This window comes from Mus musculus, chromosome 7, assembly GCF_000001635.26.
Source record: "Mus musculus strain C57BL/6J chromosome 7, GRCm38.p6 C57BL/6J".
Lineage (NCBI taxonomy): Eukaryota > Metazoa > Chordata > Mammalia > Rodentia > Muridae > Mus > Mus musculus.
In genome coordinates, this window is record NC_000073.6 from 59420618 (window position 1) to 59442899 (window position 22282).

The window sequence follows — 22282 nt, forward strand, 5'->3', positions numbered from 1 at the left end:
AAGTATGAGATGCCAATATTCAAAAAATGTCATCCTCCTCTCTCCATGAGAAGTAGGTCAAAATTATGAAAAAACAATTGTCGGGAGTTGAACACATTCCTTAAACCATTACAAACCAGGGGATGTACATCGGAGAACATAGCCTAAATAGAGCTCCTTTGGTACCATTGCATACCATTTTGTTATCCCTAATTCTAAAAGGACAGACTGGCTGAGAATTGAAAACCAAATCATGACGGGGATGTCACCTGGATGTGGAGGCTTTACCATGTTCTGACCACCTACCTGATTATCTGTGTTTCTCTGCCTTTCAAGGTGGCATGTGAGATGACTGTAAAACAGCAGAAAAGACATTGTCATGAGCAAGGTGCGATCCTTGCAGAAATGCCCAAGGTTCCATTGTGGGACTAGGTGCTTGTTGGCATGCAGTGTTTGCCAACCAATGTGCACCCTAGATGTCCACATTTCCTCTCATGGGAAACAGGCAAGGTTATCTGCGGACTTCAGGGAAGTCACCCAAGAGCCCCCCAAGAAGTCAATGGACCTCTTGTAAACCTGTCGTCCTGGTTGGGCCTCAGCGTAATCCTATTGAGCATGAATTTTATGTCATCACCTTTCTTCATGACATTGGGTTGTCATCATTGACCCAGTCCTAGACAGAATTCGGCTACCTCTACTTGGATATCACCTAACCTAATCCAACCACTTACCTTCCTTTCCAAAACTGGCACAGAGTAGGAATGGTCACATGGAACTGGAGATTGATTGCTGGGACGAAATGTCTTCCAGGGAAGCAAGGGCTCCCTTTCTTGATACTTTGAAGAATGTCTTCCCTAAGGAGGAAAGGGAAAGAAGTCAAGGCGCTTGTTGTCCCTTCTTTAAATAAAGGTCAGAGGAGAGAGACATTTTTCTGGAGCTCTACTGGCACAACTTCATTGTGCAGAAACTGTCCTGGGGTTACCTCTTGTACTACTACCAGCCCAGCACACACAAGTCTTCCTGGCTACCATAGAGAAACATCAGTGGACACACAAAGGAACAATGGCATTCTAATAAAGATTTACTGCTTGCTCTCAAAGCAACAGCCACATCACATGTGAACTTAGCCTCACAATTTTGTAGGTATCAACACTCAAGTTGAGCTGCCCAAGTTCTATGGATAGAACAAATAAATAATTGAATAAAACAACTACAGATAGGTATTTCGAGGGTGATTAAAGTAACTGTGTTTTTGCTCAAAGTGCAAATGTAGCATCAGACCTCTGTAAGTTCTATGTTGAAAGACCCGACTCAACGCGAAAGGTGATTCCTGAAAATCTCCCGAGAATCCTGGGCCCAGGCCACAGAACCCATGTCTATACATGGATCCATTTTTGTCAAGGTGTTATGGGTTGTCCTGCTGTAAAACGTGAGGGTAACCACTGTTGCTGGACTCAAGTCAGGCCTTGGTGTTATGAATCAAAGTGGAATTAGGTTCTTTAAACACCTGGCCTTAACCTGTATCAACCTAATGTGTAGAGCTTTTTTTCCTCAGTGATTCTGCAGTGAGGTTCAGTAAGTGCCCTAAATGATACCATGAAGGAAATTTGAATGTGGTGGGCACTAAGGTAAAAATGAATATCTCACCATATCCACATTGGTAAATTGTCTCTGGGGTGAGATCTTTGGAATATCTGCTAGAGGGATTGCCCTTTGTGAACCCATCCTGGGGAGGACAGCCTTTTTGTATATCATAGAATCCTTCTTTTTCCCTAAGAAAGGATCAGTCACTTGGGCCTCCCCTGTCAAGGGAAAGGAAGATCCCATAAGGCCCTGGAGGCCTGTGTTGTCCTACTGTAGCTATTTGACATAAAATTGTAAGCATCAAAGTATGAGATCCTAAGATTCAAAAAATGTCATGCTCCTCTCTCAATGAGAAGTAGGTCAAAATTATGAAAAAACAATTATCGGGTGTTGAACACATTCCTTAAAATGTTACAAACCAGGGGATGTACATCAGAGAACATAGCCTAAATCGAGCTCCTTTGGTACCTTTGCATACCATTTTGTTATCCCCAAATTCCAAAAGGACAGACTGGCTGAGAAATGAAAGCTAAATCATGAAGGGGGAGGTCACCTGGATGTGGAGACTTTACCATGTTCTGACCACTTACCTGATTATCTGTGTTTCTCTGCCTTCCAAGGTGGCATGTGAGATGACTGCAAAACACCAGAAAAGACATTGTCATGAGCAAGGGGCGATCCTTGCAGAAATGCCCAAGGTTCCATTGTGGGACTAGGTGCTTATTGGCATGCAGTGTTTGCCAACCAATGTGCACCCTAGATGTCCACATTTCCTCTCATGGGAAACAGGGCAAGGGCATCTGAGGACTTCAGGGAAGTCACCCAGAGCCCCCCAAGGAGTCAACGGACCTCTTGTGACCCTGTCGCCCTGGTTGGGCCTCAGCGTAATCCTATTGAGCATGGATTTTCTGTCATCACTTTTCTTCATGACATTGGGTTGTCATCATTGACCCAGTCCTAGACCGAATTCGGCTACCTCTACTTGGATATCACCTAACCTACCAACCACTTACCTTCCTTTCCAGAACTGGCTCAGAGTAGGAATGGTCACATGGAACTGGAGAGTGATTGCTGGGACGAAATGTCTTCCAGGGAAGCAAGGGCTCCCTTTCTTGATACTTGGAAGAATGTCTTCCCTAAGGCGGAAAGGGAAAGAAGTCAAGGCGCTTGTTGTCCCTTCTTTAAATAAAGGTCAGAGGAGAGAGACATTTTTCTGGAGCTCTATTGGCACAACTTCATTATGGTGAAACTGTCCTGGGGTTACCTCTTGTATTACTACCAGCCCAGCACACACAAGTCTTCCTGGCTACCATACAGAAACATCAGTGGACACACAAAGGATCCCTGGCATTCCAATAAAGATTTACTGCTTCCTCTCGAAGCAACAGCCACATCACATGTGACCTTAGCCTCACAATTTTGTAGGTATCAACACTCAAGTTGAGCTGCCCAAGTTCTATGGATAGGACAAAAAAATAATTGAATAAAACAACTACAGATAGGTATTTCCAGGGTGATTAAAGTAACTGTATGTTTTTGCTCAAAGTGCAAATGTGACATCAGACCTCTGTAAGGTCTATGTTGTAAGACCCGACTCAACATGAAAGTTGATTCCTGAAAATCTACCGAGAATCCTGGGCCCAGGCCACAGAACCCATGTCTAAACATGGATCCATTTGTGTCGAGGTGTTATGGGTTGCCCTGTTTAAAACGTGACGGTACCCACTGTTGCTGGACTCAAGTCAGGGCTTGGTGTTATGAATCAAAGTGGAATTAGGTTCTTTAAATACCTGGCCTTACCCTCTATCAACCTAATGTGTAGAGCTTTTTCTCCTCAGTGATTCTGCAGTGAGGTTCAGTAATTCCCCTAAATGATACCATGAAGGAAATTTAGAATGTGGTGGGCACCAAGGTAAAAATGAATATCTCACCCTATCCACATGGGTAAATTTTCTCTGGGGTGAGATCTTTGGAATATCTGCTAGAGGAATTGCCCTTTGTGAACCCATCCTGGGGAGTACAGCCTTTTTGGATATCATAGAATCCTTTTTTTTCCCTAAGAAAAGCTCTGTCACTTGGGCCTCCCCTGTCAAGGGAAAGGAAGAGTCCCATAAGGCCCTGGAGGCCTGTGTTGTCCTCCTGTAGCTATTTCCAATGGAATTGTAAGCATCAAAGTATGAGATGCCAATATTCAAAAAATGTCATCCTCCTCTCTCCATGAGAAGTAGGTCAAAATTATGAAAAAACTATTGTCAGGAGTTGAACATATTCCTTAAACCCTAACAAACCAGGGGATGTACATCGGAGAACATAGCCTAAATAGAGCTCCTTTGGTACCGTTGCATACCATTTTGTTATCCCTAATTCCAAAAGGACAGACTGGCTGAGAATTGAAAGCCAAATAATGAAGGGGGAGGTCACCTGGATGTGGAGGCTTTACCATGTTCTGACCACTTACCTGATTATCTGTGTTGCTCTGCCTTCCAAGGTGGCATGTGAGATGACTGCAAAATACCAGAAAAGACATTGTCATGAGCAAGGTGCGATCCTTGCAGAAATGCCCAAGGTTCCATTGTGGGACTAGGTGCTTGTTGGCATGCAGTGTTTGCCAACCAATGTGCACCCTAGATGTCCACATTTCCTCTCATGGGAAACAGGGCAAGGGCATCTGAGGACTGCAGGGAAGTCACCCAAGAGCCCCCCAAGGAGTCAATGGACCTCTTGTAACCCTGTCGCCCTGGTTGGGCCTCAGTGTAATCCTATTGAGAATGAATTTTATGTCATCACATTTCTTCATGACATTGGGTTGTCATCATTGACCCAGTCCTAGACAGAATTCGGCTACCTCTACTTGGATATCACCTAACCTAATCCAACCACTTACCTTCCTTTCCAAAACTGGCTCAGAATAGGAATGGTCACATGGAACTGGAGAGGGATTGCTGGGATGAAATGTCTTCCAGGGAAGCAAGGGCTCCCTTTCTTGATACTTTGAAGAATGTCTTCCCTAAGGAGGAAAGGGAAAGAAGTCAAGGCGCTTGTTGTCCCTTCTTTAAATAAAGGTCAGAGGAGAGAGACATTTTTCTGGAGCTCTATTGGCACAACTTCATTGTGGAGAAACTGTCCTGGGGTTACCTCTTGTATTATTACCATCACAGCACACACAAGTCTTCCTGGCTACCATACAGAAACATCAGTGGACACACAAAGGATCCCTGGCATTCAAATAAAGATTTACTGCTTCCTCTCGAAGCAACAGCCACATCACATGTGACCTTAGCCTCACAATTTTGTAGGTATCAACACTCAAGTTTAGCTGCCCTAGTTCTATGGATAGGACAAAAAAATAATTGAATAAAATAACTACAGATAGGTATTTCGAGGGTGATTAAAGTAACTGTGTGTTTTTGCTCAAAGTGCAAATGTGGCATCAGACCTCTGTAAGGTCTATGTTGTACGACCTGACTCAAAGTGAAAGGTGATTCCTGAAAATCTCCCGAGAATCCTGGACCGAGGCCACGGAACCCATGTCTATACATGTATCCATTTTTGTCAACGTGTTATGGGTTGCCCTGCTGTAAAACGTGAGTGTAAGCACTCTTACTGGACTAAAGTCAGGCCTTGGTGTTATGAATCAAAGTGGAATTAGGTTCTTTAAACACCTGGTGTTACCCTGTATCAACCTAATGTGTAGAGCTTTTTTTCCTCAGTGATTCTGCAGTGAGGTTCAGTAAGTGCCCTAAATGATACCATGAAAAAAATATGAATGTGGTGGGCACCAAGGTAAAAATGATTATCTCACCCTATCCACATGGGTAAATTGTCTCTGGGGTGAGATCTTTGGAATATCTGCTAGAGGAATTGCCCTTTGTGAACCCATTCTGGGGAGGACAGCCTTTTTGGATATCATAGAATCCTTCTTTTTCCCTAAGAAAGGCTAAGTCACTTGTGCAAACCCTGTCAAGGGAAAGGAAGATCCCATAAGAGCCTGGAGGCCTGTGTTGTCCTCCTGTAGCTATTTGCCATGGAAATGTAAGCATCAAAGTATGAGATGCCAATATTCAAAAAATGTCATCCTCCTCTCTCCATGAGAAGTAGGTCAAAATTATGAAAAAACAATTGTCGGGAGTTGAACACATTCCTTAAACCGTTTCAAACCAGGGGATGTACATCGGAGAACATAGCCTAAATAGAGCTCCTTTGATACCTTTGCATACCATTTTGTTATCCCCAAATTCCAAAAGGACCGACTGGCTGAGAATTGAAAGCCAAATCATGAAGGGGGAGGTCACCTGGATGTGGAGGCTTTACCATGTTCTGACCACTTACCTGATTATCTGTGTTTCTCTGCCTTCCAAGGGGGCATGTGAGATGACTGCAAAACACCAGAAAAGACATTGTCATGAGCAAGGTGCGATCCTTGCAGAAATGCCCAAGGTTCCATTGTGGGACTAGGTGCTTGTTGGCATGCAGTGTTTGCCAACCAATGTGCACCCTAGATGTCCACATTTCCTCTCATGGGAAACAGGGCAAGGGCATCTGAGGACTTCAGGGAAGTCACCCAAGAGCCCCCCAAGGAGTCAATGGACCTCTTGTAACCCTGTCGCCCTGGTTGGGCCTCAGCGTAATCCTATTGAGCATGAATTTTATGTCATCACTTTTCTTCATGACATTGGGTTTTCATCATTGACCCAGTCCTAGACAGAATTCGGCTACCTCTACTTGGATATCACCTAATCAAATCCAACCACTTACCTTCCTTTCCAAAACTGGCTCAGAGTAGGAATGATCACATGGAACTGGAGAGTGATTGCTGGGACGAAATGTCTTCCAGGGAAGCAAGGGCTCCCTTTCTTGATACTTGGAAGAATGTCTTCCCTAAGGAGGAAAGGGAAAGAAGTCAAGGCGCTTGTTATCCCTTCTTTAAGTAAAGGCCAGAGAAGAGAGACATTTTTCTGGAGCTCTATTGGCACAACTTCATTGTGGAGAAACTGTCCTGGGGTTACCTCTTGTATTACTATCAGCCCAGCACACACAAGTTTTCCTGGCTACCATATAGAAACATCAGTGGACACACAAAGGAACCCTGGAATTCCAATAAAGATTTACTGCTTCCTCTCGAAGCAACAGCCACATCACATGTGACCTTAGCCTCACAATTTTGTAGTATCAACACTCAAGTTGAGCTGCCCAAGTTCTATGGATAGGACAAAAAAATAATTGAATAAAACAACTACAGATAGGTATTTCGAGGGTGATTAAAGTAACTGTGTGTTTTTGCTCAAAGTGCAAATGTGGCATCAGACCTCTGTAAGGTGTATGTTGTAAGGCCCGACTCAACTTGACAGGTGATTCCTGAAAATCTCCCGAGAATCCTGGCCCAGGCCACAGAACCCATGTCTATACATGGGTCCATTTGTGTCAAGGTGTTATGGGTTGCCATGCTGTAAAACGTGAGGGTAACCACTGTTGCTGGACTCAAGTCAGGCCTTGGTGTTATGAATCAAAGTGGAATTTCGTTCTTTAAACACCTGGCCTTACCCTGTATCAAACTAATGTGTAGAGCTTTTTTTCTTCAGTGATTTTGCAGTGAGGTTCAGTAATTGCCCTAAATGACACCATGAAGGAAATTTGGAATGTGGTGGGCACCAAGGTAAAAATGAATATTTCACCCTTTCCACATGGGTAAATTGTCTCTGAGGTGAGATTTTTGGAATAACTGCTAGAGGGAGTGCCCTTTGTGAACCCATCCTGGGGAGGACAGCCTTTTTGGATATCATAGAATCCTTCTTTTTCCCTAAGAAATGCTCTGTCTCTTGGGCCTCCCCTGTCAAGGGAAAGGAAGAGTCCCATAAGGCTCTGGAGGCCTGTGTTGTCCTCCTGAAGCTATTTCCAATGGAATTGTAAGCATCAAAGTATGAGGTGCCAATATTCAAAAAATGTCATCCTCCTCTCTCAATGAGAAGTAGGTCAAAATTATGAAAAAACAATTGTCGGGAGTTGAACCCATTCCTTAAAATGTTACAAACCAGGGGATGTACTTCGGAAAACATAGCCTCTATCAAGCTCCTTTGGTACCGTTGCATACCATTTTGTTATCCCTAATTCCAAAAGGACAGACTGGCTGAGAATTGAAAGCCAAATCATGAAGGGGGAGGTCACCTGGATGTGGAGGCTTTACCATGTTCTGACCACTTACCTGATTATCTGTGTTTCTCTGCCTTCCAAGGTGGCATGTGAGATGATTGCAAAACACCAGAAAAGACATTGTCATGAGCAAGGTGCGATCCTTGCAGAAATGCCCAAGGTTCCATTGTGGGACTAGGTGCTTGTTGGCATGCAGTGTTTGCCAACCAATGTGCACCCTAGATATCCATATTTCCTCTCATGGGAAACAGGGCAAGAGCATCTGAGGACTTCAGGGAAGTCACCCAAGAGCCCCCCAAGGAGTCAACGGACCTCTTGTGACTCTGTCGCCCTGGTTGGGCCTCAGCGTAATCCTATTGAGCATGAATTTTATGTCATCAACTTTCTTCATGACATTGGGTTGTCATCATTGACCCAGTCCTAGACAGAATTTGGCTACCTCTACTTGGATATCACCTAACCTAATCCAACCACTTACCTTCCTTTCCAGAACTGGCTCAGAGTAGGAATGGTCACATGGAACTGGAGAGGGATTGTTGGGAGGAAATATCTTCCATGGAAGCAAGAGCTCCCTTTCTTGATACTTGGAAGAATGTCTTCCCTAAGGAGGAAAGGGAAAGAAGTCAAGGCGCTTGTTGTCCCTTCTTTAAATAAAGGTCAGAGGAGAGAGACATTTTTCTGGAGCTCTATTGGCACAACTTCATTGTGGAGAAACTGTCCTGGGGTTACCTCTTGTATTACTACCAGCCCAGCACACTCAAGTCTTCCTGGCTACCATACAGAAACATCAGAGGGCACGCAAAGGATCCCTGGAATTCCAATAAAGATTTACTGCTTCCTCTCGAAGCAACAGCCACATCCCTAGTGACCTTAGCCTCACAATTTTGTAGGTATCAACACTCAAGATGAGCTGCTCAAGTTCTATGGATAGGACAAAAAATAATTGAATAAAACCACTACAGATAGGTATTTCGAGGGTGATTAAAGTAACTGTGTGTTTTTGCTCAAAGTGCAAATGTGGCATCAGACCTCTGTAAGGTCTATGTTGTAAGGCCCGACTCAACGTGACAGGTGATTCCTGAAAATCTCCCGAGAATCCTGGCCCAGGCCAGAGAACCCATGTCTATACATGGGTCCATTTGTGTCAAGGTGTTATGGGTTGCCCTGCTGTAAAACTTGAGAGTAACCACTGTTGCTGGACTCAAGTCAGGGCTTGGTGTTATGAATCAAAGTGGAATTAGGTTCTTTAAACACCTGGCCTTACCCCGTATCAACCTAATGTGTAGAGCTTTTTTTCCTCAGTGATTCTGCAGTGAGGTTCAGTAAGTGCCCCAAATGATACCATGAAGGAAATTTGGAATGTGGTGGGCACCAATGTAAAAATTAATATCTCACCCTTTCCACATGGGTAAATTGTCTCTGGGGTGAGATCTTTGGAACATCTGCTAGAGGGATTTCCCTTTATGAACCCATCCTGGGGAGGACAGCCTTTTTGGATATCATAGAATCCTTTTTTTGCCCTAAGAAAGGCTCTGTCACATGGGCCTCCCCTGTCAAGGGAAAGGAAGAGTCCCATAAGGCCCTGGAGGCCAGTGTTGTCCTCCTGTAGTTATTTGCCATGGAATTGTAAGCATCAAAGTATGAGATGCCAATATTCAAAAAATGTCATCCTCCTCTCTCCATGAGAAGTAGGTCAAAATTATGAAAAAACAATTATAGGGAGTTGAACACATTCCTTAAAACGTTACAAACCAGGGGATGTACATCGGAGAACATAGCCTAAATCGAGCTCCTTTGGTATCTTTGCATACCATTTTGTTATCCCCAAATTCCAAAAGGACCGACTGGCTGAGAATTGAAAGCCAAATCATGAAGGGGGAGGTCACCTGGATGTGGAGGCTTTACCATGTTCTGACCACTTACCTGATTATCTGTGTTTCTCTGCCTTCCAAGGTGGCATGTGAGATGACTGCAAAACACCAGAAAAGACATTGTCATGAGCAAGGTGCGATCCTTGCAGAAATGCCCAAGGTTCCATTGTGGGACTAGGTGCTTGTTGGCATGCAGTGTTTGCCAACCAATGTGCACCCTAGATATCCATATTTCCTCTCATGGGAAACAGGGCAAGAGCATCTGAGGACTTCAGGGAAGTCACCCAAGAGCCCCCCAAGGAGTCAACGGACCTCTTGTGACTCTGTCGCCCTGGTTGGGCCTCAGCGTAATCCTATTGAGCATGAATTTTATGTCATCAACTTTCTTCATGACATTGGGTTGTCATCATTGACCCAGTCCTAGACAGAATTTGGCTACCTCTACTTGGATATCACCTAACCTAATCCAACCACTTACCTTCCTTTCCAGAACTGGCTCAGAGTAGGAATGGTCACATGGAACTGGAGAGGGATTGTTGGGAGGAAATATCTTCCATGGAAGCAAGAGCTCCCTTTCTTGATACTTGGAAGAATGTCTTCCCTAAGGAGGAAAGGGAAAGAAGTCAAGGCGCTTGTTGTCCCTTCTTTAAATAAAGGTCAGAGGAGAGAGACATTTTTCTGGAGCTCTATTGGCACAACTTCATTGTGGAGAAACTGTCCTGGGGTTACCTCTTGTATTACTACCAGCCCAGCACACTCAAGTCTTCCTGGCTACCATACAGAAACATCAGAGGGCACGCAAAGGATCCCTGGAATTCCAATAAAGATTTACTGCTTCCTCTCGAAGCAACAGCCACATCCCTAGTGACCTTAGCCTCACAATTTTGTAGGTATCAACACTCAAGATGAGCTGCTCAAGTTCTATGGATAGGACAAAAAATAATTGAATAAAACCACTACAGATAGGTATTTCGAGGGTGATTAAAGTAACTGTGTGTTTTTGCTCAAAGTGCAAATGTGGCATCAGACCTCTGTAAGGTCTATGTTGTAAGGCCCGACTCAACGTGACAGGTGATTCCTGAAAATCTCCCGAGAATCCTGGCCCAGGCCAGAGAACCCATGTCTATACATGGGTCCATTTGTGTCAAGGTGTTATGGGTTGCCCTGCTGTAAAACTTGAGAGTAACCACTGTTGCTGGACTCAAGTCAGGGCTTGGTGTTATGAATCAAAGTGGAATTAGGTTCTTTAAACACCTGGCCTTACCCCGTATCAACCTAATGTGTAGAGCTTTTTTTCCTCAGTGATTCTGCAGTGAGGTTCAGTAAGTGCCCCAAATGATACCATGAAGGAAATTTGGAATGTGGTGGGCACCAATGTAAAAATTAATATCTCACCCTTTCCACATGGGTAAATTGTCTCTGGGGTGAGATCTTTGGAACATCTGCTAGAGGGATTGCCCTTTATGAACCCATCCTGGGGAGGACAGCCTTTTTGGATATCATAGAATCCTTTTTTTGCCCTAAGAAAGGCTCTGTCACATGGGCCTCCCCTGTCAAGGGAAAGGAAGAGTCCCATAAGGCCCTGGAGGCCAGTGTTGTCCTCCTGTAGTTATTTGCCATGGAATTGTAAGCATCAAAGTATGAGATGCCAATATTCAAAAAATGTCATCCTCCTCTCTCCATGAGAAGTAGGTCAAAATTATGAAAAAACAATTATAGGGAGTTGAACACATTCCTTAAAACGTTACAAACCAGGGGATGTACATCGGAGAACATAGCCTAAATCGAGCTCCTTTGGTACCTTTGCATACCATTTTGTTATCCCCAAATTCCAAAAGGACCGACTGGCTGAGAATTGAAAGCCAAATCATGAAGGGGGAGGTCACCTGGATGTGGAGGCTTTACCATGTTCTGACCACTTACCTGATTATCTGTGTTTCTCTGCCTTCCAAGGTGGCATGTGAGATGACTGCAAAACAACAGAAAAGACATTGTCATGAGCAAGGTGCGATCCTTGCAGAAATGCCCAAGGTTCCATTGGGGGACTAGGTGCTTGTTGGCATGCAGTGTTTGCCAACCAATGTGCACCCTAGATGTCCACATTTCCTCTCATGGGAAACAGGGCAAGGGCATCTGAGGACTTCAGGGAAGTCACCCAAGAGCCCCCCAAGGAGTCAATGGACCTCTTGTAACCCTGTCGCCCTGGTTGGGCCTCAGCGTAATCCTATTGAGCATGAATTTTATGTCATCACTTTTCTTCATGACATTGGGTTTTCATCATTGACCCAGTCCTAGACAGAATTCGGCTACCTCTACTTGGATATCACCTAATCAAATCCAACCACTTACCTTCCTTTCCAAAACTGGCTCAGAGTAGGAATGGTCACATGGACCTGGAGAGTGATTGCTGGGACGAAATGTCTTCCAGGGAAGCAAGGGCTCCCTTTCTTGATACTTGGAAGAATGTCTTCCCTAAGGAGGAAAGGGAAAGAAGTCAAGGCGCTTGTTGTCCCTTTTTTAAATAAAGGTCAGAGGAGAGAGACATATTTCTGGAGCTCTATTGGCACAACTTCATTGTGGAGAAACTGTCCTGGGGTTACCTCTTGTATTACTACCAGCCCAGCACACACAAGTCTTCCTGGCTACCATATAGAAACATCAGTGGACACACAAAGGATCCCTGGAATTCCAATAAAGATTTACTGCTTCCTCTCGAAACAACAGCCACATCACATGTGACTTTAGCCTCACAATTTTGTAGTATCAACACTCAAGTTGAGCTGCCCAAGTTCTATGGATAGGACAAAAAAATAATTGAATAAAACAACTACAGATAGGTATTTCGAGGGTGATTAAAGTAACTGTGTGTTTTTGCTCAAAGTGCAAATGTGGCATCAGACCTCTGTAAGGTCTATGTTGTAAGGCCCGACTCAACTTGACAGGTGATTCCTGAAAATCTCCCGAGAATCCTGGCCCAGGCCACAGAACCCATGTCTATACATGGGTCCATTTGTGTCAAGGTGTTATGGGTTGCCATGCTGTAAAACGTGAGGGTAACCACTGTTGCTGGACTCAAGTCAGGCCTTGGTGTTATGAATCAAAGTGGAATTTCGTTCTTTAAACACCTGGCCTTACCCTGTATCAAACTAATGTGTAGAGCTTTTTTTCTTCAGTGATTTTGCAGTGAGGTTCAGTAATTGCCCTAAATGACACCATGAAGGAAATTTGGAATGTGGTGGGCACCAAGGTAAAAATGAATATTTCACCCTTTCCACATGGGTAAATTGTCTCTGAGGTGAGATTTTTGGAATAACTTCTAGAGGGATTGCCCTTTGTGAACCCATCCTGGGGAGGACAGCCTTTTTGGATATCATAGAATCCTTTTTTTTCCCTAAGAAAGGCTCTATCACTTGGGCCTCCCCTGTCAAGGGAAAGGAAGAGTCCCATAAGGCTCTGGAGGCCTGTGTTGTCCTCCTGAAGCTATTTCCAATGGAATTGTAAGCATCAAAGTATGAGGTGCCAATATTCAAAAAATGTCATCCTCCTCTCTCAATGAGAAGTAGGTCAAAATTATGAAAAAACAATTGTCGGGAGTTGAACCCATTCCTTAAAATGTTACAAACCAGGGGATGTACTTCGGAAAACATAGCCTCTATCAAGCTCCTTTGGTACCGTTGCATACCATTTTGTTATCCCTAATTCCAAAAGGACAGACTGGCTGAGAATTGAAAGCCAAATCATGAAGGGGGAAGTCACCTGGATGTGGAGGCTTTACCATGTTCTGACCACTTACCTGATTATCTGTGTTTCTCTGCCTTCCAAGGTGGCATGTGAGATGATTGCAAAACACCAGAAAAGACATTGTCATGAGCAAGGTGCGATCCTTGCAGAAATGCCCAAGGTTCCATTGTGGGACTAGGTGCTTGTTGGCATGCAGTGTTTGCCAACCAATGTGCACCCTAGATATCTATATTTCCTCTCATGGGAAACAGGGCAAGAGCATCTGAGGACTTCAGGGAAGTCACCCAAGAGCCCCCCAAGGAGTCAACGGACCTCTTGTGACTCTGTCGCCCTGGTTGGGCCTCAGCGTAATCCTATTGAGCATGAATTTTATGTCATCAACTTTCTTCATGACATTGGGTTGTCATCATTGACCCAGTCCTAGACAGAATTCGGCTACCTCTACTTGGATATCACCTAACCTAATCCAACCACTTACCTTCCTTTCCAGAACTGGCTCAGAGTAGGAATGGTCACATGGAACTGGAGAGGGATTGTTGGGAGGAAATATCTTCCATGGAAGCAAGAGCTCCCTTTCTTGATACTTGGAAGAATGTCTTCCCTAAGGAGGAAAGGGAAAGAAGTCAAGGCGCTTGTTGTCCCTTCTTTAAATAAAGGTCAGAGGAGAGAGACATTTTTCTGGAGCTCTACTGGCACAAGTTCATTGTGCAGAAACTGTCCTGGGGTTACCTCTTGTATTACTACCAGCCCAGCACACACAAGTCTTCCTGGCTACCATACAGAAACATCAGAGGGCACGCAAAGGATCCCTGGAATTCCAATAAAGATTTACTGCTTCCTCTCGAAGCAACAGCCACATCCCTTGTGACCTTAGCCTCACAATTTTGTAGGTATCAACACTCAAGATGAGCTGCTCAAGTTCTATGGATAGGACAAAAAAATAATTGAATAAAACAACTACAGATAGGTATTTCGAGGGTGATTAAAGTAACTGTGTGTTTTTGCTCAAAGTGCAAATGTGGCATCAGACCTCTGTAAGGTCTATGTTGTAAGGCCCGACTCAACGTGACAGGTGATTCCTGAAAATCTCCCGAGAATCCTGGCCCAGGCCAGAGAACCCATGTCTATACATGGGTCCATTTTTGTCAAGGTGTTATGGGTTGCCCTGCTGTAAAACTTGAGAGTAACCTCTGTTGCTGGACTCAAGTCAGGGCTTGGTGTTATGAATCAAAGTGGAATTAGGTTCTTTAAACACCTGGCCTTACCCCGTATCAACCTAATGTGTAGAGGTTTTTTTCCTCAGTGATTCTGCAGTGAGGTTCAGTAAGTGCCCCAAATGATACCATGAAGGAAATTTGGAATGTGGTGGGCACCAAGGTAAAAATGAATATCTCACCCTTTCCACATGGGTAAATTGTCTCTGGGGTGAGATCTTTGGAATATCTGCTAGAGGGATTGCCCTTTATGAACCCATCCTGGGGAGGACAGCCTTTTTGGATATCAAAGAATCCTTTTTTTGCCCTAAGAAAGGCTCTGTCACATGGGCCTCCCCTGTCAAGGGAAAGGAAGAGTCCCATAAGGCCCTGGAGGCCAGTGTTGTCCTCCTGTAGTTATTTGCCATGGAATTGTAAGCATCAAAGTATGAGATGCCAATATTCAAAAAATGTCATCCTCCTCTCTCCATGAGAAGTAGGTCAAAATTATGAAAAAACAATTATAGGGAGTTGAACACATTCCTTAAAACGTTACAAACCAGGGGATGTACATCGGAGAACATAGCCTAAATCGAGCTCCTTTGGTACCTTTGCATACCATTTTGTTATCCCCAAATTCCAAAAGGACCGACTGGCTGAGAATTGAAAGCCAAATCATGAAGGGGGAGGTCACCTGGATGTGGAGGCTTTACCATGTTCTGACCACTTACCTGATTATCTGTGTTTCTCTGCCTTCCAAGGTGGCATGTGAGATGACTGCAAAACAACAGAAAAGACATTGTCATGAGCAAGGTGCGATCCTTGCAGAAATGCCCAAGGTTCCATTGTGGGACTAGGTGCTTGTTGGCATGCAGTGTTTGCCAACCAATGTGCACCCTAGATGTCCACATTTCCTCTCATGGGAAACAGGGCAAGGGCATCTGAGGACTTCAGGGAAGTCACCCAAGAGCCCCCCAAGGAGTCAATGGACCTCTTGTAACCCTGTCGCCCTGGTTGGGCCTCAGCGTAATCCTATTAAGCATGAATTTTATGTCATCACTTTTCTTCATGACATTGGGTTTTCATCATTGACCCAGTCCTAGACAGAATTCGGCTACCTCTACTTGGATATCACCTAATCAAATCCAACCACTTACCTTCCTTTCCAAAACTGGCTCAGAGTAGGAATGGTCACATGGAACTGGAGAGGGATTGCTGGGACGAAATGTCTTCCAGGGAAGCAAGGGCTCCCTCTCTTGATACTTGGAAGAATGTCTTCCCTAAGGAGGAAAGGGAAAGAAGTCAAGGCGCTTGTTGTCCCTTTTTTAAATAAAGGTCAGAGGAGAGAGACATATTTCTGGAGCTCTATTGGCACAACTTCATTGTGGAGAAACTGTCCTGGGGTTACCTCTTGTATTACTACCAGCCCAGCACACACAAGTCTTCCTGGCTACCATATAGAAACATCAGTGGACACACAAAGGATCCCTGGAATTCCAATAAAGATTTACTGCTTCCTCTCGAAGCAACAGCCACATCACATGTGACCTTAGCCTCACAAAGTTGTAGTATCAACACTCAAGTTGAGCTGCCCAAGTTCTATGGATAGGACAAAAAAATAATTGAATAAAACAACTACAGATAGGTATTTCGAGGGTGATTAAAGTAACTGTGTGTTTTTGCTCAAAGTGCAAATGTGGCATCAGACCTCTGTAAGGTCTATGTTGTAAGGCCCGACTCAACTTGACAGGTGATTCCTGAAAATCTCCCGAGAATCCTGGCCCAGGCCACAGAACCCATGTCTATACATGGGTCCATTTGTGTCAAGGTGTTATGGGTTGCCATGCTGTAAAACGTGAGGGTAACCACTGTTGCTGGACTCAAGTCAGGCCTTGGTGTTATGAATCAAAGTGGAATTTCGTTCTTTAAACACCTGGCCTTACCCTGTATCAAACTAATGTGTAGAGCTTTTTTTCTTCAGTGATTTTGCAGTGAGGTTCAGTAACTGCCCTAAATGACACCATGAAGGAAATTTGGAATGTGGTGGGCACCAAGGTAAAAATGAATATTTCACCCTTTCCACATGGGTAAATTGTCTCTGAGGTGAGATCTTTGGAATAACTGCTAGAGGGATTGCCCTTTGTGAACCCATCCTGGGGAGGACAGCCTTTTTGGATATCATAGAATCCTTCTTTTTCCCTAAGAAACGCTCTGTCTCTTGGGCCTCCCCTGTCAAGGGAAAGGAAGAGTCCCATAAGGCCCTGGAGGCCTGTGTTGTCCTCCTGAAGCTATTTCCAATGGAATTGTAAGCATCAAAGTATGAGGTGCCAATATTCAAAAAATGTCATCCTCCTCTCTCAATGAGAAGTAGGTCAAAATTATGAAAAAACAATTGTCGGGAGTTGAACCCATTCCTTAAAATGTTACAAACCAGGGGATGTACTTCGGAAAACATAGCCTCTATCAAGCTCCTTTGGTACCGTTGCATACCATTTTGTTATCCCTAATTCCAAAAGGACAGACTGGCTGAGAATTGAAAGCCAAATCATGAAGGGGGAGGTCACCTGGATGTGGAGGCTTTACCATGTTCTGACCACTTACCTGATTATCTGTGTTTCTCTGCCTTCCAAGGTGGCATGTGAGATGATTGCAAAACACCAGAAAAGACATTGTCATGAGCAAGGTGCGATCCTTGCAGAAATGCCCAAGGTTCCATTGTGGGACTAGGTGCTTGTTGGCATGCAGTGTTTGCCAACCAATGTGCACCCTAGATATCCATATTTCCTCTCATGGGAAACAGGGCAAGAGCATCTGAGGACTTCAGGGAAGTCACCCAAGAGCCCCCCAAGGAGTCAACGGACCTCTTGTGACTCTGTCGCCCTGGTTGGGGCTCAGTGTAATCCTATTGAGCATGAATTTTATGTCATCAACTTTCTTCATGACATTGGGTTGTCATCATTGACCCAGTCCTAGACAGAATTCGGCTACCTCTACTTGGATATCACCTAACCTAATCCAACAACTTACCTTCCTTTCCAAAACTGGCTCAGAGTAGGAATGGTCACATGGAACTGGAGAGGGATTGTTGGTAGGAAATATCTTCCATGGAAGCAAGGGCTCCCTTTCTTGATACTTGGAAGAATGTCTTCCCTATGGAGGAAAGGGAAAGAAGTCAAGGCGCTTGTTGTCCCTTCTTTAAATAAAGGTCAGAGGAGAGAGACATTTTTCTGGAGCTCTACTGGCACAAGTTCATTGTGCAGAAACTGTCCTGGGGTTACCTCTTGTATTACTACCAGCCCAGCACACACAAGTCTTCCTGGCTACCATACAGAAACATCAGAGGGCACGCAAAGGATCCCTGGAATTCCAATAAAGATTTACTGCTTCCTCTCGAAGCAACAGCCACATCCCTTGTGACCTTAGCCTCACAATTTTGTAGGTATCAACACTCAAGATGAGCTGCTCAAGTTCTATGGATAGGACAAAAAAATAATTGAATAAAACAACTACAGATAGGTATTTCGAGGGTGATTAAAGTAACTGTGTGTTTTTGCTCAAAGTGCAAATGTGGCATCAGACCTCTGTAAGGTCTATGTTGTAAGGCCCGACTCAACGTGACAGGTGATTCCTGAAAATCTCCCGAGAATCCTGGCCCAGGCCAGAGAACCCATGTCTATACATGGGTCCATTTGTGTCAAGGTGTTATGGGTTGCCCTGCTGTAAAACTTGAGAGTAACCACTGTTGCTGGACTCAAGTCAGGGCTTGGTGTTATGAATCAAAGTGGAATTAGGTTCTTTAAACACCTGGCCTTACCCTGTATCAAACTAATGTGTAGAGCTTTTTTTCCTCAGTGATTCTGCAGTGAGGTTCAGTAAGTGCCCCAAATGATACCATGAAGGAAATTTGGAATGTGGTGGGCACCAAGGTAAAAATTAATATCTCACCCTTTCCACATGGGTAAATTGTCTCTGGGGTGAGATCTTTGGAATATCTGCTAGAGTGATTGCCCTTTATGAACCCATCCTGGGGAGGACAGCCTTTTTGGATATCATAGAATCCTTTTTTTGCCCTACGAAAGGCTCTGTCACATGGGCCTCCCCTGTCAAGGGAAAGGAAGAGTCCCATAAGGCCCTGGAGGCCAGTGTTGTCCTCCTGTAGTTATTTGCCATGGAATTGTAAGCATCAAAGTATGAGATGCCAATATTCAAAAAATGTCATCCTCCTCTCTCCATGAGAAGTAGGTCAAAATTATGAAAAAACAATTATAGGGAGTTGAACACATTCCTTAAAACGTTACAAACCAGGGGATGTACATCGGAGAACATAGCCTAAATCGAGCTCCTTTGGTACCTTTGCATACCATTTTGTTATCCCCAAATTCCAAAAGGACCGACTGGCCGAGAATTGAAAGCGAAATCATGAAGGGGGAGGTCACCTGGATGTGGAGGCTTTACCATGTTCTGACCACTTACCTGATTATCTGTGTTTCTCTGCCTTCCAAGGTGGCATGTGAGATGACTGCAAAACACCAGAAAAGACATTGTCATGAGCAAGGTGCGATCCTTGCAGAAATGCCCAAGGTTCCATTGTGGGACTAGGTGCTTGTTGGCATGCAGTGTTTGCCAACCAATGTGCACCCTAGATGTCCACATTTCCTCTCATGGGAAACAGGGCAAGGGCATCTGAGGACTTCAGGGAAGTCACCCAAGAGCCCCCCAAGGAGTCAATGGACCTCTTGTAACCCTGTCGCCCTGGTTGGGCCTCAGCGTAATCCTATTGAGCATGAATTTTATGTCATCACTTTTCTTCATGACATTGGGTTTTCATCATTGACCCAGTCCTAGACAGAATTCGGCTACCTCTACTTGGATATCACCTAATCAAATCCAACCACTTACCTTCCTTTCCAAAACTGGCTCAGAGTAGGAATGGTCACATGGAACTGGAGAGTGATTGCTGGGACGAAATGTCTTCCAGGGAAGCAAGGGCTCCCTCTCTTGATACTTGGAAGAATGTCTTCCCTAAGGAGGAAAGGGAAAGAAGTCAAGGCGCTTGTTGTCCCTTTTTTAAATAAAGGTCAGAGGAGAGAGACATATTTCTGGAGCTCTATTGGCACAACTTCATTGTGGAGAAACTGTCCTGGGGTTACCTCTTGTATTACTACCAGCCCAGCACACACAAGTCTTCCTGGCTACCATATAGAAACATCAGTGGACACACAAAGGATCCCTGGAATTCCAATAAAGATTTACTGCTTCCTCTCGAAGCAACAGCCACATCACATGTGACCTTAGCCTCACAAAGTTGTAGTATCAACACTCAAGTTGAGCTGCCCAAGTTCTATGGATAGGACAAAAAAATAATTGAATAAAACAACTACAGATAGGTATTTCGAGGGTGATTAAAGTAACTGTGTGTTTTTGCTCAAAGTGCAAATGTGGCATCAGACCTCTGTAAGGTCTATGTTGTAAGGCCCGACTCAACGTGACAGGTGATTCCTGAAAATCTCCCGAGAATCCTGGCCCAGGCCAGAGAACCCATGTCTATACATGGGTCCATTTGTGTCAAGGTGTTATGGGTTGCCCTGCTGTAAAACTTGAGAGTAACCACTGTTCCTGGACTCAAGTCAGGGCTTGGTGTTATGAATCAAAGTGGAATTAGGTTCTTTAAACACCTGGCCTTACCCTGTATCAAACTAATGTGTAGAGCTTTTTTTCCTCAGTGATTCTGCAGTGAGGTTCAGTAAGTGCCCCAAATGATACCATGAAGGAAATTTGGAATGTGGTGGGCACCAAGGTAAAAATTAATATCTCACCCTTTCCACATGGGTAAATTGTCTCTGGGGTGAGATCTTTGGAATATCTGCTAGAGTGATTGCCCTTTATGAACCCATCCTGGGGAGGACAGCCTTTTTGGATATCATAGAATCCTTTTTTTGCCCTAAGAAAGGCTCTGTCACATGGGCCTCCCCTGTCAAGGGAAAGGAAGAGTCCCATAAGGCCCTGGAGGCCAGTGTTGTCCTCCTGTAGTTATTTGCCATGGAATTGTAAGCATCAAAGTATGAGATGCCAATATTCAAAAAATGTCATCCTCCTCTCTCCATGAGAAGTAGGTCAAAATTATGAAAAAACAATTATAGGGAGTTGAACACATTCCTTAAATCGTTACAAACCAGGGGATGTACATCGGAGAACATAGCCTAAATCGAGCTCCTTTGGTACCTTTGCATACCATTTTGTTATCCCCAAATTCCAAAAGGACCGACTGGCCGAGAATTGAAAGCGAAATCATGAAGGGGGAGGTCACCTGGATGTGGAGGCTTTACCATGTTCTGACCACTTACCTGATTATCTGTGTTTCTCTGCCTTCCAAGGTGGCATGTGAGATGACTGCAAAACACCAGAAAAGACATTGTCATGAGCAAGGTGCGATCCTTGCAGAAATGCCCAAGGTTCCATTGTGGGACTAGGTGCTTGTTGGCATGCAGTGTTTGCCAACCAATGTGCACCCTAGATGTCCACATTTCCTCTCATGGGAAACAGGGCAAGGGCATCTGAGGACTTCAGGGAAGTCACCCAAGAGCCCCCCAAGGAGTCAATGGACCTCTTGTAACCCTGTCGCCCTGGTTGGGCCTCAGCGTAATCCTATTGAGCATGAATTTTATGTCATCACTTTTCTTCATGACATTGGGTTTTCATCATTGACCCAGTCCTAGACAGAATTCGGCTACCTCTACTTGGATATCACCTAATCAAATCCAACCACTTACCTTCCTTTCCAAAACTGGCTCAGAGTAGGAATGGTCACATGGAACTGGAGAGTGATTGCTGGGACGAAATGTCTTCCAGGGAAGCAAGGGCTCCCTCTCTTGATACTTGGAAGAATGTCTTCCCTAAGGAGGAAAGGGAAAGAAGTCAAGGCGCTTGTTGTCCCTTTTTTAAATAAAGGTCAGAGGAGAGAGACATATTTCTGGAGCTCTATTGGCACAACTTCATTGTGGAGAAACTGTCCTGGGGTTACCTCTTGTATTACTACCAGCCCAGCACACACAAGTCTTCCTGGCTACCATATAGAAACATCAGTGGACACACAAAGGATCCCTGGAATTCCAATAAAGATTTACTGCTTCCTCTCGAAGCAACAGCCACATCACAGGTGACCTTAGCCTCACAAAGTTGTAGTATCAACACTCAAGTTGAGCTGCCCAAGTTCTATGGATAGGACAAAAAAATAATTGAATAAAACAACTACAGATAGGTATTTCGAGGGTGATTAAAGTAACTGTGTGTTTTTGCTCAAAGTGCAAATGTGGCATCAGACCTCTGTAAGGTCTATGTTGTAAGGCCCGACTCAACGTGACAGGTGATTCCTGAAAATCTCCCGAGAAATCTGGCCCAGGCCACAGAACCCATGTCTATACATGGGTCCATTTGTGTCAAGGTGTTATGGGTTGCCATGCTGTAAAACGTGAGGGTAACCACTGTTGCTGGATTCAAATCAGGCCTTGGTGTTATGAATCAAAGTGGAATTTCGTTCTTTAAACACCTGGCCTTACCCTGTATCAAACTAATGTGTAGAGCTTTTTTTCCTCAGTGATTCTGCAGTGAGGTTCAGTAAGTGCCCTAAATGACACCATGAAGGAAATTTGGAATGTGGTGGGCACCAAGGTAAAAATGAATATTTCACCCTTTCGACATGGGTAAATTGTCTCTGGGGTGAGATCTTTGGAATAACTGCTAGAGGGAGTGCCCTTTATGAACCCATCC

General features: G+C 44.4%; 1 long non-coding RNA gene and 12 other non-coding genes across 13 annotated transcripts in view; all 13 read right to left on the reverse strand.

Annotated features, from left to right (window-relative positions):
* Positions 1 to 22282, reverse strand: part of Snhg14 (small nucleolar RNA host gene 14) — a 1177441-nt gene that overhangs the window by 147881 nt on the left and 1007278 nt on the right. Inside the window, exons 123-127 of the long non-coding RNA NR_146211.1 lie at positions 17543 to 17665; positions 17117 to 17138; positions 13801 to 13923; positions 11931 to 12053; positions 5893 to 5938 (exon numbers count right to left, since the gene is read on the reverse strand). This is a non-coding gene — a long non-coding RNA (small nucleolar RNA host gene 14). The remainder of the gene's footprint in view (positions 1 to 5892; positions 5939 to 11930; positions 12054 to 13800; positions 13924 to 17116; positions 17139 to 17542; positions 17666 to 22282) is intronic.
* Positions 570 to 648, reverse strand: Gm24872. The gene has a single exon (XR_003946947.1). It is a non-coding gene; the product is annotated as a small nucleolar RNA SNORD115 (small nucleolar RNA).
* Positions 2438 to 2516, reverse strand: Gm26337. The gene has a single exon (XR_003947059.1). It is a non-coding gene; the product is annotated as a small nucleolar RNA SNORD115 (small nucleolar RNA).
* Positions 4307 to 4385, reverse strand: Gm23145. The gene has a single exon (XR_003947056.1). It is a non-coding gene; the product is annotated as a small nucleolar RNA SNORD115 (small nucleolar RNA).
* Gm22130 lies at positions 6178 to 6256 on the reverse strand. The gene has a single exon (XR_003946991.1). It is a non-coding gene; the product is annotated as a small nucleolar RNA SNORD115 (small nucleolar RNA).
* On the reverse strand, positions 8048 to 8126 carry Gm25988. The gene has a single exon (XR_003946987.1). It is a non-coding gene; the product is annotated as a small nucleolar RNA SNORD115 (small nucleolar RNA).
* On the reverse strand, positions 9919 to 9997 carry Gm25221. Its single transcript, XR_003946988.1, has one exon. It is a non-coding gene; the product is annotated as a small nucleolar RNA SNORD115 (small nucleolar RNA).
* Positions 11790 to 11868, reverse strand: Gm26389. Its single transcript, XR_003946992.1, has one exon. It is a non-coding gene; the product is annotated as a small nucleolar RNA SNORD115 (small nucleolar RNA).
* Positions 13660 to 13738, reverse strand: Gm23471. The gene has a single exon (XR_003946989.1). It is a non-coding gene; the product is annotated as a small nucleolar RNA SNORD115 (small nucleolar RNA).
* Gm25120 lies at positions 15532 to 15610 on the reverse strand. Its single transcript, XR_003947038.1, has one exon. It is a non-coding gene; the product is annotated as a small nucleolar RNA SNORD115 (small nucleolar RNA).
* Positions 17402 to 17480, reverse strand: Gm24418. Its single transcript, XR_003947052.1, has one exon. It is a non-coding gene; the product is annotated as a small nucleolar RNA SNORD115 (small nucleolar RNA).
* Gm23687 lies at positions 19274 to 19352 on the reverse strand. Its single transcript, XR_003946993.1, has one exon. It is a non-coding gene; the product is annotated as a small nucleolar RNA SNORD115 (small nucleolar RNA).
* Gm22393 lies at positions 21145 to 21223 on the reverse strand. The gene has a single exon (XR_003946994.1). It is a non-coding gene; the product is annotated as a small nucleolar RNA SNORD115 (small nucleolar RNA).